Below are 11,071 nucleotides of genomic sequence, written 5' to 3'. Positions count from 1 at the left end.
CGCAGCGGGCCCCGGACAGGAGGGCGACTCTGGCAGCTCCGGACAGGAGGGCGACTCTGGCAGCTCCGGACAGGAGGGCGACTCTGGCAGCTCCGGACAGGAGGGAGACTCTGGCAGCTCCGGACAGGAGGGAGACTCTGGCAGCTCCGGACAGGAGGGAGACTCTGGCGGCTCCGGACTGAAGGGTGTCGCTGGCGGCTCCGGATTGAAGGGCGTCGCTGGAGGCTCCGGATTGAAGGGCGTCGCTGGAGGCTCCGGACTGAAGGGCGTCGCTGGAGGCTCCGGACTGAAGGGCGTCACTGGAGGCTCGGGACTGACGGCCTTCGTCGGAGGCGGCGTGCCATAACTCCTCACTGGAGGCTTCGTGCCATGGATGCTCACTGGAGGCTTCGTGCCATGGATCGTCACTGGAGGCTTCGTGCCATGGATCTTCACTGGAGGCTTCGTGCCATGGATCATCACTGGGGCTTCGTGCCATGGATCATCACTGGAGGCTTCGTGCCATGGATCATTACTGGAGGCTTCGTGCCATGGATCATCACTGGAGGCTTCGTGCCATGGATCATCACTGGAGGCTTCGTGCCATGGATCATCACTGGAGGCTTTGTGCCATGGATCATCACTGGAGGCTTCTTGCCATGGATCATCACTGGAATAGAGAGACACACAGGAGGCCTGGCTCTGGGAGAAGGCACCGGACTCACCAGGCTGGGGAGACATTCAGGAGGGTTAGGACTTAGCACAGGCACCGGACTCACCAGGCTGGGGAGACATGCAGGAGGCCTTGTCCTTGGCCGAGGCACCGGATACACTGGGCCGTGGAGGCGTACGGAGTTCTCGAGCGTAGAGGCTGGAGGCCTCCACCCGGCAAATGCGGGACGCTGGTACCGAGCACACCGGCCTATGAATGCCCCGCCTCGACACCGTGAGCATCACCCCATAGCACGGGGCTTGACCAGTCCCATGCTCGCCACGGTAAGCACGGGGAGTTGGCTCAGGTCTCCAACCTGACTCTGCCATGCTCCCCGTGTGCCCCCCCCCCCCCCCCCCCCCCAAAAAAAAATGGGGCTGCCTCTCGGGCTTCCTTGCCAGCTGTGTTCCCACGTACCGCTGGTTCCCCTTTCCTGCTGCCTCCTGGCTGCCTCCACCTGTTCCCATGGGAGGCGATCCCTTCCAGCCAGGATCTCCTCCCATGTGTAGGATCCCTTGCCGTCCAGGATGTCCTCCCATGTCCAGTCCTCTCCTCCACGCTGCTTGGTCCTTTTTTGGTGGGTAGTTCTGTCACGGCCGTTTAAAGGAGTGGACCAAGGTGCAGCGCGATTGGAATACATCTTTTAATTCAACAAAGAACACTTAACAAACTAACAAACGAAACGTGAAGCCAACGTAATGCTCACAGGCAACTAAACATGGACAACTACTCACCAAACCAACATGGAAAATGGCAACCTAAATAGGCTCCCCAAATCAGAGACAACGATAAACAGCTGTCTCTGATTGGGAACTCACTCAGGCCACCATAAACCTACAACCCCTAGACAATACAAAATCCCCATAGACAAGACAAAAACCCCTAGACAAGACAAAAACCCCTAGACAACACAAAAACTAAACAAATCACCCCTTGTCACAATCTGACCTAACCAAATAATAAAGAAAGCAAATATAACTAAAGTCAGGGCGTGACACTCATATCCTTAATTAACCAAATGAATGAGAGCATAAGATCTTCTACACCTGACCCCACACAGACCCCGCCATTAACTCCCAGGTCCGAAGAGTCTGAAACGCAATACGATGTTATTGAGGAATTGGAAAATTGTCAAATAAATCAGGAGGGAGGTGATCTTGATAGAAGTGTCCGGGTTGTGTACAGAAATAAATTCAGCAATACAGAGATTCGACAGTTTTTCAATTTTACATGGCTGAATCAGAATCTTGACTATGCATTGTTTTATGTGATGATACTGGATACTCTCAACGAACTGTTAGACAGGGCAACAGATTATGGCGAACCTCGTGATGTCTTACAGTTAGAAGTTTGTGGAGACAGCATGCAAAACACTGTATCTCTTATTTAACCCAACGGTGCCGCAGATCTTGAACAATTTATAGCCCTGCTGGAACGACTTGTTCAATCAAATTTATCCATCACAGCCGATAGGACCCTCGAGCTTGTAGTACAAATAATACGTCAACCCCAGGGTGGCGGGGGGCAGAGAAGGAAACTAGATAGCCTCATGCAATCAGAAATCATAAGCAATAAAAGGGCATATCTCATAAACGTTCACAATCCTGGTAATAAGCTATGCTTTGCAATAGGCCTAGCACATTTACTCAACCCGGGATGTACGGATCTAGCGGCGTTACACAAGGCTAGAGAGCTCCAAATTGCCGTGGGTCTAGGTATACAGGATGCGGTGGCTTTCTCTGACAGTCAAATTTGAAAACTTTCTGAACATCAAGGTTGTGGTTTTGTACCACAGTAGAGCTAATGCAGCTCTCTTGAAATTCCAAAACAACCCACAACCTCATCCTCAGATTCTGTACTTTTATGTGCAAAACAACCATTATTATGCTATTACCAACATCACAGCATTTTTAGGCGCACCATATGTGTGTGCAGCCTGTCATACAGGCTACAGCCGAAAGGGGGGGGCACTCTTGTCGTTATAACTGTTCAGTATGTCTGGATGAAACATGTCCGATGCAGCCCGTAAACCTAACACCCTGTGCGGATTGTCAACGCACATGTCGTTCGGCCTACTGCTACGAAAAACACAAAATTGAAACATGGCACCCCAAGGCCTGTAAATCTGTAAGCAGTTGTGACATTAACAAGAAATGTCCAAAATGCCATTGCAATTACAACCTTAAAATAGACAACCCTAAACCTCATGTGTGTGGAATCATACATTGCCCCATCTGTAAAGTGCCTTTGAAAAGCAGAGATGCAGAAGTGGTTCAAGAAGTGCCACACGAGTGTTATATTCAGCCCTTGGCTGAAGATGAACATTCAGAGAAATACGTTTTTTATGATTTTGAGACTAATCAGCAATCAGGGGTTCATTTGCCTATTTTTGTATCTACCCTGACTTTCAAGGGTGAAAAGTGGTCGGCAGAGGGACCCAATTGTGCACTGCTCTTTCTAAAACACGTTAGAAAACCCCAGTACAGAAACTTCACGTTTATAGCGCACAATTCTAGAGCCTATGACTCCTACCTTCTTTTGAACCCCTAGATACAGCAAGGCGTTGCACCCAGTGTCATAGCTCAAGGTAGTAAAATCTTGTGTTTTGTAGACCCCGCCTTCAACCAGAGATACATTGACAATTTAAGTTTCTTACCCATGAGATTGGCTCAAATGCCTGAGGCCTTGGGTTTTGAAAACTCTGTGAAAGGTTGGTTCCCCATTTCTTCACATCTGTGGAGAATCTACATTATATCGGATCTTATCCCAGCCCCGAAATGTACGGGTGTGTTCAAATGTCTCACAAAGAGCGAGAGAGATTCATGACGTGGTATGAGACAGTAAGACATAGCACCTTTGATTTCCATAAAGAGATGGAATCATACTGTGACAATGACGTGGTTATACTTTGTGACGGATGCCTCAGATTCAGAGAAGAGGTAATCAAAGTTGTCGGCATTGACCCCTGGAGTTGTACAACTATTGCATCGGGATGCATGAAAACCTATCGTACACACTTTTTACCTACAGCATCTATAGCTATCCCCTCGCCTGACAACTACCGACGCCAATTCAAGTCATACTCTAGTGGGTCCATTCAATGTTTGGAGTACTTGGCCCAGGATAAAGACATTTTTATTCAACATGCTTTGAATAGGGGTGAGAAGGCGTTTGGGCCTTATCATGTAGATGGATACACACAGATTGACGGTGTTGAGACCGTGTTTGAGTACAACGGTTGTTTCTTCCACGGTTGTAAATCTTGCTTTGTGCCCCAGGCCATGTGTGTCCTAACCCAAAATACTTTTGGGGAAATGTACCAAGAGTTCCAAGACAAATTGGAATCTTTACAGGCTACTTACGGGTTGAAAGTGAATGTGATGTGGGAGCATGAGTGGACCGCACTCAAAAAGTTCGAGCCACATGTTCGAGCCTTCCTTTCCAGCTTTGACACACCAGAACCCTTGGAACCACGACAGGCCTTGTATGGAGGCCGTACCAATGCTTTGACATTGCGGTATGTAGAGCAACCCGACGAGACAATAGGATATGTAGATTTTACATCACTTTATCCTCATGTAATGAGTTCCTCATGCTATCCTATGGGGCATCGCGACTTTGACTTACCCCAAAACTATTTTGGTCTGATCAAAGCAACTGTCTACCCTCCTAGGGGTTTGTTTATACCAGTGTTGCCTTACAAGGGACCTCAAAGAAAACTTTTCTTTCCCCTTTGTCGCACCTGCAGTGAAAACAACCAGGAAAAGCCTTGTGATCACTCAGATCAAGAAAGAGCCCTGACAGGTGTATGGGTCACAGTTGAATTCTCTAAGGCTCTAGAGATGGGGTATCGTGTGGCCAAAATCTTTGAAGTGTGGAACTTTTCCAGGAAATCAGACATTCTTTTTAAAGAGTACATCAAGACCTTCTTGAGATGCAAGCAAATGGCTTCAGGCTATCCTGCATCGGTCACTGATCAAGAGAGCAAAGACAAGTACATTCAAGACTATCACGACAGAAAAGGCATACTTCTTGACCCAGACAGAATAGAGGTCAACAAAACCAAAAGAAATGTGTCAAAATTGTACTTAAAATCTCTTTGGGGGAAGAATTCCCAGAGAAGCTATATGCTAACAACGTCGATCATTAAAGACCCCGAAGAATTTTTTGAAATTCGTTTTTTCGGACCAATACGAAATTTTTCATTCTTGAGTCAAGACATTGCCCTGGTGCAATGGAGACGTAACAAGAAGTGGGTTCTACCCCCGGGTAATGTAAATGTGTTTCTTGCAGCATTTACCACGGCTTATGGCCGACTTGAACTGTACGCCCTCATGGAGCAGCTTCAAAGGCGGGTTCTTTACCACGACACAGACTCTGTGGTCTAGGTAAGCAAACAGGATGATTGGAACCCCCCACTTAGCAACTATCTGGGTGGTTTAACGAGTGAACTCGAAGATGGTGACCATATCACAGAATGGTCCTCCTGTGGTCCCAAAAGCTATGCTTTTAGGACTAAAGACAATCATGTGGTGTTGAAAGCCAAAGGCGTGACTCAAAACTATGAAAATGCCCCGATTGTAAACTTGGAATCAATCAGACGCTTGGTCGAGGGGTTTATAAACGACCGGAATAGTGACTTGGAGATTTTGAGCTCCTACAAAAAAAATTGTTAGGGATAAAAAGGGCATCCATCTAAGGAATGCCCAACTTACTAAAAGATTCAGGGTAGTCTATGGCAAGAGACAGCTTTTACCTGACGGGACCACATTGCCCTTTGGAGACTGACTTATGTTACAAGCCCCAGTGTGTCTTAAAGCTTAAGATATAATGGCTGCTGTAGAAGGTTTTGACCCCCGGTTGCAACTACCATTTTCGGCCTTAATCGCAGGCCCCTCCAATAGCGGTAAAACTTGTTTTGTAAAAAGTATTTTAGAGAATTCTGAACATGTGTTCTCAGAAGCCTGACAATATTGTGTGGTGTTATTCGTGTTATCAACCTTTGTATGACGAACTGTTGAAGAAAATAAAATCAAGTTTGTTGAAGGAATACCTGAATCCCTGTCTGATGATGAACTTTTACCTCCTCATAAAAACAATGTGCTTGGTGCATCAACAAGAGTTGGATAGACTTAAAAAACAAATGCAGGGTCCTGAAAATATCAGACAAACAGTGGAAAATTATTTGGATACGGCCATGAAAGATATTTTGAACCGAAAAGGATTGAACCCCTATGATAAGGTCCAAAAATACACAAACCTCTTGCAAAGGTATTTGGCCTTGGTAAAACAAGGTGAGAGAGACCAACCATTTAACGCTTTCCCTACCAGACCCTTTAAAACATGATGCGCCTAGAGCGAGCCAAGCCACTGTAATGCCTGTACCTGCGATCTTACCGGCTGAAGATCAAATACCTGTTGAAGATAAAGTTATGCATGACATGTTGACACATGTTCCGGCACTGTCACGATCGTCGTCAGGCTGGAAATGACCGGAACAAGGTGCAGCATGGTGAGCGTACATTTATTTTTATTTATAAATGTCGCCAACAAAACAAAGAATTAGGAAACGACCCTGAAGCTTACTAGGGCTATACAGGCCACTAACAAAGTCAACTACCCACAAACACCAAAGGAAAAAAGGTTGCCTAAGTATGATTCCCAATCAGAGACAACGATAGACAGCTGGTCCTGATTGAGAACCATACCCGGCCAAAACATAGAAATACAAAACATAGAAATAAAGAATCTAGAATGCCCACCCTTGTCACACTCTGGCCTAACCAAAATAGAGAATAAAAACCTCTCTATGGCCAGGGCGTGACAGGCACGTAACAGGAATTTTTGATACATTATGAACAAGATAAAAGACTCAAATGGGACTTCTACTTGGAATGACAAAGGAGAGTTTATCCTTCAGGGCGCTGTTGTCAAGGGTTTACATATGCTTGACTTGCTTAAAAGTACCACGGCAGCCCACAAGGTTGCTGATGACAGAAGACCTCCCGGGTGGTGTCAGTTTCTTAAGGCCCTGGCAATCCTCAACATTCCCCTCTCGGGTGTACCCAACTATAAGCTTCGTCAACAGATTCTAACTTTAAAACAAAAACCTTCAACGAGCTACAACAACCTTAAAGATGTCCCAACAACCCCTCCCCCTATGAAAGGGATGATGATAACTCATTTACCCCCCTGAACGTCTCCGGACCTTTTCCTAATCCCGATCTCTCAGGGTGGTTAGACTTTTGAATGACTTTTGAATGACTATGATTAAATTCAATACATTTTATTAGAAAAATTAGGCAATTTAAAAGAGGGGTGGGGGGGCACACAATGCAAATAGTCCGGGTAACCATTTGGTTACCTGTTCAGGAGTCTTATGGCTTGGGGGTAAAAACTGTTGAGAAGCCTTTTTGTCCTAGACTTGGCACTCCGGTACCGCTTGCCATGCGGTAGTAGAGAGAACAGTCTATGACTGGGGTGGCTGGGGTCTTTGACAATTTTTAGGGCCTTCCTCTGACACCGCCTGGTGTAGAGGTCCTGGATGGCAGGCAGCTTTGCCCCAGTGATGTACTGGGCCGTACGCACTACCCTCTGAAGTGCCTTGCGGTCGGAGGCTGAGCAATTGCCGTACCAGGCAGCGATGCCATCGGCCAGGATGCTCTCGATGTTGCAGCTGTAGAACCTTTTGAGGATCTCAGGACCCATGCCAAATCTTTTTAGTTTCCTGAGGGGGAATAGGCTTTGTCGTGCCCTCTTCACAACTGTCTTAGTGTGTTTGGACCAATCTAGTTTGTTGTTGATGTGGACACCAAAGAATTTGAAGCTCTCAACCTGCTCCACTACAGCCCCGTCGATGAGAATGGGGACGTACTCGGTGCTCCTTTTCCTGTAGTCCACAATCATCTCCTTAGACTTGGTTACGTTGAGGGATAGGTTGTTATTCTGGCACCACCCGGCCAGGTCTCTGACCTCTTCTCTATAGGCTGTCTTGTCGTTGTCGGTGATCAGGCCTACCACTGTTGTGTCGTCTGCAAACTTAATGATGGTGTTGGAGTCGTGCCTGGCCATGCTATTGTGGAACAGTCGTGGGTGAACAGGGAGTACAGGAGGGGACTGAGCACGCACCCCTGGGGAGCTCCAGTGTTGAGGATCAGCGTGGCAGATGTGTTGCTACCTACCCTCACCACCTGGGGGCTGCCTGCCAGGAAGTCCGGGATCCAGTTGCAGTGGGAGGTGTTTAGTCCCAGGTTCCTTAGCTTGGTGATGAGCTTTAAGGGTACTATGGTGTTGAACGCTGAGCTGTAGTCAATGAATAGCATTCTCAAATAGGTGTTCCTTTTGTCCAGGTGGGAAAGGGCAGTGTGGAGTGCAATAGAGATTGCATCATCTGTGGATCTGTTTGGGCGGTATGAAAATTGGAGTGGGTCTAGGGTTTTTGGGATAATGGTGTTGATGTGAGCCATTACCAGCCTTTCAAAGCACTTCATGGCTACGGACGTGAGTGCTACGGGTCTGTAGTCATTTAGGCAGGTTGCCTTTGTGTTCTTGGGCACAGGGACTATGGTGGTCTGCTTGAAGCATGTTGGTATTACAGACTCAACAGGGACATGTTAAAAATGTCAGTGAAGACACCTGCCAGTTGGTCAGCACATGCCCGGAGCACAAGTCCTGGTAATACGCCTGGCCCCGCAGCCTTGTGTATGTTGTCCTGTTTAACTTCTACTTGCTACGCATCCCGGATCCGGGAGCACCACCCACAGTTAAAAAGCTGACTAGCATAGCCTAGCATAGCGTCACAAGTAAATACTAGCATCTAAATATCATTAAATCACAAGTCCAAGACACCAGATGAAAGATACACATCTTGTGAATCCAGCCATCATTTCTGATTTTTAAAATGTTTTACAGGGAAGACACAATATGTAAATATATTAGCTAACCACGATAGCAAAAGACACAACTTTTTTTTCCCACCATTTTTTTCCTGCATGGGTAGCTATCACAATTTCGACCAAATAAAGATATATATAGCCACTAACCAAGAAACAACTTCATAAGATGACAGTCTGATAACATATTTATTGTATAGCATATGTTCTTTTAGAAAAATGTGCATATTTCAGGTATAAATCATAGTTTTACATTGCAGCCACCATCACAACTCTCACCAAAGCAACTAGAATAACTACAGAGAGCAACGTGAACTCCCTAAATACTCATCATAAAACATTTATGAAAAATACACAGCGTACAGCAAATGAAAGACAAAGATCTTGTGAATCCAGCTAATATTTCAGATTTTTTACGTGTTTTACAGCGAAAACACAATTTAGCATTATATTAGCTTATTACGATAGCCAACCACACAGCAGCATTGATTCATGCACGTTAGCGATAGCGAATAAACCAGCAAAAGATATTACATTTTTCACTAACCTTCTCAAAACTTCATCAGATGACAGTCCTATAACATCATATTACACAATACATATATTGTTTGTTCGAAAATGTGCATATTTAGCGGCACAAATCGTGGTTATACAATGAGAATAGTAGCCAAGCTGCCAACAAAATGTCGGGAGAAATCTTGGGAGAGGCACCTAATCTAATCAATAACTAATCATAAACTTGACTAAAAAATACAGGTTGGACAGCAAATGAAAGATACATTAGTTCTTAATGCAACCGCTGTGTTAGATTTTTTTAATTAACGTTACTACGACATACAGCGTGCGTTAAAGCGAGACCGCACCGAAATTAATGGCGGAATAGTAGTGTAACATTTTTCAACAGAACAACGAATTAACATCATAAATAGTTCTTACTTTTTGATGAGCTTCCATCAGAATCTTGTGCAAGTTGTCCTTTGTCCAGAAGAATCGTTGCTCGGTTGTAGATTGTCGTCTTCAACTTTGGAATTAGCAGCAAACGTTAGCCATGTGACGAAGACGTGTCCAACTCACTATAACGCAGCACAAATGAAATACCGAAAATCGCACTATACTGATATAAACTGATATAACTCGGTTTAAAATAACTACAATATGATGTTTTTAACACCTATATCGAATAAAATCAGAGCCGGATATATCTAAAGCCTATAACGAGAGCTTTTCAGAATGCCATCCTGAGGCCTGTCTTGCGCCATGACGAACGTTGAAAAGAGTGCACCCCCCGTTCCAAGAGCCTTTATACGGCCTCAGATCTACATAGCAACCCCATTCCAATTCTCACTGCTTACTGACATCTAGGGGAAATCGTATGCAGTGCATGTCAACTCATAGATTACATGCAAATTAATAAACTGACCCTGGAACAGAGTGCCCGATTTCAGATTTCTCACTTCCTGACAGGAAGTTTGCTGCAACTTGAGTTCTGTTTTACTCACAGATATAATTCAAACGCTTTTAGAAACTAGAGAGTGTTTTCTATCCAATAGTAATAATAATATACATATTGTACGAGCAAGAATTGAGTACGAGGCAGTTTAATTTGGGAACGAATTTTTACAAAGTGAAAACAGCGCCCCCATATTGACAAGAAGTTTGTGCAAGTCTGTTTTGTAGAATAAAGGTTGTAAACTTAGTTTCAGAAGGGAAAAAGCTTACATATAAGCTAAGGTACTTGACATTGAAGGGATTTGATTCTTTATTTTCTTTTAAATATTGATTATGTATTCTTTTAAATTCATATACTCTGCAACTACTGTTAGTAAGGTGTAAAGTTACTGTTCTGATTCTCCAGAAGGGACAGAGTCCCTTGAGAGGGGAATGTCGTAGCTGAATCAGAATTAGTTAGGTAACATAGATAAATAAGATGTTTTATTTACTTTCATAATATGCTTATGTGAGATACTTGTCATTAGAATGTCTCTTTTTGGACTATACTGTCGGCAGTTGCATTTTTCCTTTCTACTCTAGGGAAAAGTCACTTGGGGCCCAGAGAGGGGAGTGGTCAGGCTTGACTTTTGCATGTCTGGTAATATGCAGAATATCAGAATGGAACATTGTCTTCATATGTGAACAGAATGGAACATTGTCTTCATATGTGAATGTATCTGTTAAACCATGTGAAGGGATGATTAAGGGGGAACCAGTTATCTCTTGGCTCCACAATGTCTGTGCACAAGTCACTCCCCTCAGTGAGCTTGTCCAGGGGTGGGGTGTATTTGAGATGGGAGTATCTAATGTTGACAATTGATATATGCCATTGGATGAGGTAATGTTTAGGTACTATGAAGTACCAAGAACGAGATTAGAACCTCGTCTTAGAGACCAAACTGAACGATAATTTATAGCTAATGCTATCTGGCTATGGGATACTCCTCTCTCAAGTAAAAGGCCCTTTGTGAAGTTCCTGAGATCTGTGGTTCGTCAT

The sequence above is a fragment of the Salvelinus alpinus genome, chromosome 15 (assembly GCF_045679555.1).
Source record: "Salvelinus alpinus chromosome 15, SLU_Salpinus.1, whole genome shotgun sequence".
Taxonomy (NCBI): Eukaryota; Metazoa; Chordata; class Actinopteri; order Salmoniformes; family Salmonidae; genus Salvelinus; species Salvelinus alpinus.
The sequence above is the reverse complement of the archived record's forward strand: the minus strand, read 5'-3'. Positions refer to the sequence as shown.